This window comes from Peromyscus maniculatus, chromosome 3, assembly GCF_049852395.1.
Source record: "Peromyscus maniculatus bairdii isolate BWxNUB_F1_BW_parent chromosome 3, HU_Pman_BW_mat_3.1, whole genome shotgun sequence".
NCBI classification, from domain to species: domain Eukaryota; kingdom Metazoa; phylum Chordata; class Mammalia; order Rodentia; family Cricetidae; genus Peromyscus; species Peromyscus maniculatus.
This window is the reverse complement of record NC_134854.1, coordinates 165,939,224-165,945,223: the sequence shown is the minus strand read 5'-3', so window position 1 is coordinate 165,945,223 and position 6,000 is coordinate 165,939,224. Positions and strand designations below refer to the sequence as shown.

At 51.3% G+C, this 6,000-nt stretch overlaps 1 protein-coding gene and 1 long non-coding RNA gene across 11 annotated transcripts in view; both read left to right on the top strand.

The window, feature by feature from the left end:
* The window catches only part of Lmntd1 (lamin tail domain containing 1), a 220,304-nt gene that overhangs the window by 114,023 nt on the left and 100,281 nt on the right, over positions 1–6,000 (top strand). The window lies entirely within an intron of this gene.
* LOC143272571 (uncharacterized) lies at positions 4,405–5,759 on the top strand. Its single transcript, XR_013050248.1, has 2 exons — positions 4,405–4,735; positions 5,472–5,759. It is a non-coding gene; the product is annotated as an uncharacterized LOC143272571 (long non-coding RNA).

Below are 6,000 nucleotides of genomic sequence, written 5' to 3'. Positions count from 1 at the left end.
TGAACACCACCGCCACACTACAGCTCTCCAATGTTTCTTTCTTCCTTTCCTCCCTCCCTCCCTCCCTTCCTTTCTTTCTCCCTCCTTCCCTCCTTTCTAAGTAAAACATCATGTTTAAAAATTGGTTCCCTTAGGGTTTATTTTATATATTCTTCTCATTCAAAAAGAAGTCCCCATTGTAAAAGACTTTAAGGAACACTCTCATCCTTTCTAGGCAGCAGCACTGGGACCAGTGTGCAAAAGGAAGCTGGTTACTGGACTGGGGACTAGCTCAGCGCCAGCACTGATGCCTGAGCCTGATGCTGTGGTGACTGAGGGCAGGGAATCCTTCCCACAGGTAGCCTCGGCAGTCACAAGACCTCCCCTTCTTCACCCTAGAGAGCGTGTGAGGTGACATGGCCACAGATTTAGTCTAGGAAACTGAGTGAGGGACAGAGCCCGGAGGAGCCCTTGCACCCCAGTTTGTCTCAGTGTGGAGACTCAGCTCAGGGGAGGCCAAGTTCACCCCGACCACTACTGTGCGCAAAGCCTCACAGCAGGAAACGGTACAGCTTGGGGACTCTTTGGGGACAGTCTGATCCTCCACATTCTGGTTTGGTGAGGCACTACCTCTCTGAGCTTGGTTTCTTTGGCCTGACATGGGGGCTGTGACAGCCTCCCACTGAAACACTTAGTGTCCTTCCTAAACCTTTATTTCTTATTTAAAGAACCACATATCACCCCAGAAAGGTAGTGGGAAGCATAAACGCAGCCAGGAATCTGCAGCATCAGATACCAAGACTTGTCTGTGCCGTGGACTAAAGCAACAGACTAATAGGGCAGTTAATCCTGAGCTAAGATACCCTGATCTTATTAACTCATCTGTCTGCCATGTGTCTGAGGAGCATCGGGCAAGCCAAGACAGACAGAGCTAGCTCTGTGTGGGTCAGTAGTCCAGTTGATGAGCTTGGTAGCAGGCATCACAGATGTGGTAAGGCCTACAAACACCCATTGTCAAAATACATTCAGAAGCCCAGAAAAAGATACATCATTCCCATTTAGAGGCTCCCAATGAAGAGGGAAATTGTCATCTTAGTCTAGCGTTAAAGAATAATTTACCCGAAATCTCAGAACTCAGGAGATAGAGGCAGGAGGATCTAGAGTTCAAGGACTTCTAGCTACAGAGTGAGTTGAAGGCCAGCCTGGGTTACATGAGACGCTGTCTCAAAACAAACAAAAACAAATAGAAACTAATGAACAACAACAGGGAAGAGCATTCTAAGTGAAGGGACTAGATGCAGAGAAACACCTTGTTCAAGGAAAAGGGGCAGCTCATAGAGCCGTGGAATAACACGCAGGCAGGGTAGTGGTCCGTAAGCCCACATGCTGGCCTGGAGATCAAGTCTGCTGAGGTAAGAGGGTGTTGCTAGAGTTTTCCTGCCTTGCCCACAGTCAGGACAAATCTCTGTCACCCGCCAGTCCCACAGCCGCTCAGATCCAACCAAGCAAACACAGAGACTTATATTGCTTACAAACTGTATGGCCGTGGCAGGCCTCCTGTTAACTGTTCCTATATCTTAAAGTAATGCATTTCTACAAATCTATATCTTGCCACGCGGCTCGTGGCTTACCGGCATCTTCACATGCTGCTTGTCCTGGCAGTGGCTGGCAGCGTCTCCTTCTGCCTTCCTGTTCTTTTATTTCTCCTCTGTTAGTCCCGCCTATACTTCCTGCCTAGCCACGACCAATCAGGTTTTATTTATTGACCAATCAGAGCAACTTGACATACAGACCATCCCCCAGTACAGCCAAGTGCAGACCATCTCAGACACCTGCACTCAGGCCCATGGTCCTAATCATCCTCTATGCAAACCTGCTGGGTAACGCCACAAGGAACCCAAGAAGGGCTCCCACAGGACATACATTAACATCCCACAGCAAGAGGGACTGCAGAAGTACTGCAGTACCAGGACAGCAGGCCGAACCGCACGCACGCACTTACAGACTCCAGCACCTCACAGCACTCGGAGGGAAAGGTTCTGCAAGGACAAAAGCAGAAGAGGGGTTCTCAAGTGAGTCTGTAACTAGTTACTAGTGAGTCTGTAACTAGTTACTAGTGTCCTGAAAAGAGACGCTTGTCCACATGACCATGCACTTGTCCAAGTAAGTTGTTTCCATGAGGTTCTGAATCAGTGAGGTTGTTGACCATTACTGTCCTGTCATTTTTAACAAGTCCTTGGAACCCAGTGCCTGCTGTTCTTAGTTCTGTATGAATGCCTGTGATCTCACGTCTCAGTACAATATTATGTTAAAATCAATTTGATGGTTGTGAAAACAAAGAGTTAGAGAATCCAAGGTGGAGAGATTGTTTAGGGTGCTGTTAACCATTATGAACTGCTGAAATGATGCTACAGGGTCAGGGACAGGGAGGGGGGCGGGGGGGGACAGGAGGGAGGAGAGAGCAGGGAGGAGGAGGAAGGGGGGGTGAGGGGACGGGGGCCAGGGGCCAGGGAGGAGGAGGGGACAGGGAGGAGGAGGGGACAGGGAGGAGGAGGGGACAGGGGAGAGGAGGGGACAGGGAGGAGGAGGGGACAGGGAGGAGGAGGGGACAGGGAGGAGGAGGGGACAGGGAGGAGGAGGGGACAGGGGAGAGGAGGGGACAGAGGAGGAGGAGGGGACAGGGGAGAGGAGGGGACAGGGGGGAGGAGGGGACAGGGAGGAGGAGGGGACAGGGAGGAGGAGGGGACAGGGAGGAGGAGGGGATGGGGAAGGAGGAGGGGACAGGGAGGAGGAGGGGATGGGGAAGGAGGGGACAGAGAGGAGGAGGGGATGAGGGAGGAGGAGGGGACAGGAGGGAGGAGGGGACAGGGAGGAGGAGGGGATGGGGAAGGAGGAGGAGGGGATGGGGAAGAAGGGGACGACGGGGAGGAGGGGACAGAGAGGAGGAGGGGATGAGGGAGGAGGAGGGGACAGGAGGGAGGAGGGGACAGGGAGGAGGGGACAGGGGGAGGAAGGGCACTGGGATGAAATGAACGCTAGGTGGCCATGGGGACTGGAGTGGGGAAGATGGGCAGTGACTCAGGAGTCAGGAAATGACATTGCACATTGAGAAATCTGGGATTCCAAATGGAGGTACCCAGTAGACAGCAGAAAACGTGTATCACTCTGGCTGGCTGACAGAGGTGGGAAGGTCAGCAGGTCACGACAGTCGGGGAGGCATAAAGTTCCTGAGGAAAGGCTAAGGACGGAGCTCAGAGGAATAGGGCAGGAAGAACTTGCCGATGACCTGAAAGGGCAGCTTTTGGGGAAGGACGGTTCCTCAGACTGAAGACAAGATGAAGCACAGCCTGGCTGGAGCCTCTGTAGACTGGTCGTCCTCTGAGAAGAGCCGATTAAGAAGGCGTGTGTGGTGCAGGCGGAGTGTCCTGTCAGGTACAGGATCTGTGAGGTGAAGTGGTTTTCACTCAGGTTTAGTAAAGTCAGGATGTGCAGCTGAGACTGGAGTGAGGAAGCAACATCAGCCAGTGTGAGGATTCTGGTTTCTGTCTGGTCGGGTCCCATCCTACCATCTGATCTCTGCCCTGACTGGGCCCCAGGAGACTCACCTGAGAGCCAGAGGCCTCAGTATGGGAGGAGCTTGGAACGTGGGATGCTGGGGAGTGGACCATTGTGCCTGTGTGTGTGGCGTGGGAAATGGAACGGAAGAAGCAATTTCAAAACAAACAAACCAACAAACAAACAACAAACCAACCAACAAACCAACCAACAAACAAACCAACAAACAAACCAACAAACAAACCAACACACAAACAACAAACCGCTGGGGAGTGTTTACAGCAGAAAGGAGGACGCTCCAGAAGGTTCCAGATTGTTGAGAGCAAACATGGATTTATATGAAAATGGATGGCCAGAGAGGCTGTGTGCATGCCAGTGTCTAAGGCAGATGGGTGTGAGGGGAGTGTGCTTACTTATGGCCCCAAACAAACCACAGAGTAGAGTCCTAAGTGGAGCTGTAGGGGAAAGCTGCGTGGGTCCTCATGTCTGGAGTGGAAGCCAGCATGGGTGAACAAGGACTGTGATTGGTGAGGAGTTCCTGGGGCACATGAGGTGATTTTTCCCCTACTAGAGTTTGTGTGGCAGTAGAATCAGAATGGTCCAGCCCGAGAGTGGAGCGAGGCACAGCAGCAGCAGCTTGGAGGAAGCTGTTACTGTCGGCTCCTCCCAGCTGGCTCTCCATCTCTGCTCTGCCTGTGCCTCCTGGAGGCCAGGCCCTAGAGTCTGTCTGCCTGGATCCTTGGCTTGCTTCCAGTTGGGGTCGGCCAGTGAGAGGTGAGAAGGGAGAAGGAGATCGATCGGGTTACTCTTCTGTGCCAGTCCTTTCTGATTTCCACAGCTCTCTGGGGAGGCTGGGCTCCTCTAAAACCACAGCTCCTCTGCAGTGTGAGCTTCCACCAGGTGCCACTGATGTCTTTTTTATGTTTAGCTCCAATGGTGACCATGATTTCTCGCTTACCAGTGCTCAGTCATTCATTGACTTCTTAGCCCAGTCCAGTTCATGTAAGATAGTCTGTTTATGACACGCTCTTCATCTGGAAGCCCTTCGCACATGCGCTCATTTCCTGAGATGCCCCTGATGGCAGAGGAGGAAGCTTAAGAGTCTGTCAAACATGGACAGGAACAGTATTAAAAGGTGGAGGTCAGAGAAGCCAGGCATTTGAGCACTCAAGAAAGGAAATGAGGTGTGTCAGAGACTTTGGTAAGTAACTTGCATGTATCACTCGTAAGCCTCACAGTAACCAAGTGAGGTAATTTGGTAAGTACCCACTTTTAGAGAAGAGGGGATGATAATCAGAGTGACTAAGTCATTTCTCCCAGTCACTCTGTAGTAATCGTTAGTGTTCCTGGACCACCTCACTCCGCCCAAGCCTAGGCATTATGTGAGGGCTATGGCTTACTGCTGGCGTGGTGGTTTTCCAGCATCATCTGCCACATGGTGAACTATTTAAGGGGAAGGCTTCACAACTATTTTGGAGACATGAAACAAATTTCTCTGAGTGTTGGTGAGTCCGGAGTTGGAAGACTTTAATGAGGACAGCTGGTGCCCTTCTGTGCCCTTCCTCCTCTCAGATCTTCAGATCTCCTCCTTGACCCCTGGAGTAAGAGGCCTCGCTTCCCTGTGCCTCAGGGTTTCTGTCAACCATCACATTAACCTTTCCAAGGTTATTTCCTCTGGTTGTGCAGTGCATCCCCCATCAAACCGACTTGCTTGGTGACCCCCTCATTTCTTCCTGAAGTGGCTCTCTCTCCATTTTCCCTCCAGGCGTCTTTCTGAGTACGCCTGCCATGCTCACAAACCCTCCCTCCATCTGGACTTAACTCATCATCCTGCCCTCCTTTGAAAAGCAGTGGCTTTGCTTGCACACACCCCCCACACACTGCAGCACAGTTCAGGGTGTTAGTTGTTTGTGTTATCTTTTGATCTCTCCTGTTAGATGTGCGGAGGTTAGATGATGGGAAACATCAAGGAATTAAAGCTGGAAAGAACTCGAAAAACTTGTGTGCCGTGTTGACACTGTACTTCAGATGTACAGTGAGTGGACTTTACAGTGAGAGTTCACAGAGATGCGGACAATCCCACCACCACCAAAAAGAGGGCACCTCCTCGCCAGATGTGCAGATGTCAGCATAGAGAGTGCAGAAGAGAAAAAGGCAGATAATATACCACCTCCAGAAGAAAATAAGAACTGCAGCAATTAAAAATTACCTTGAAAGTAATCAAATGGGTGTGTGTGTTGTATGCACATTTGTGTAGGTGTATGCAGGTGTATGTATCGGTGGGGCCCAGAGCTCAATGTTGGGTGTCTTACATCGTCATGTACCACCTCAGTTTTTGAGGCAGGGTCTCTTACTGACTTGAAGCTCATCAGTCTGGCGAGGCTGACTGACTGGTTGGCCAGTGAGCTCCAAGGATCTACCCATGTCTGCCCACTGCTCACACAGTTCTGCGGTGGCATATGTATG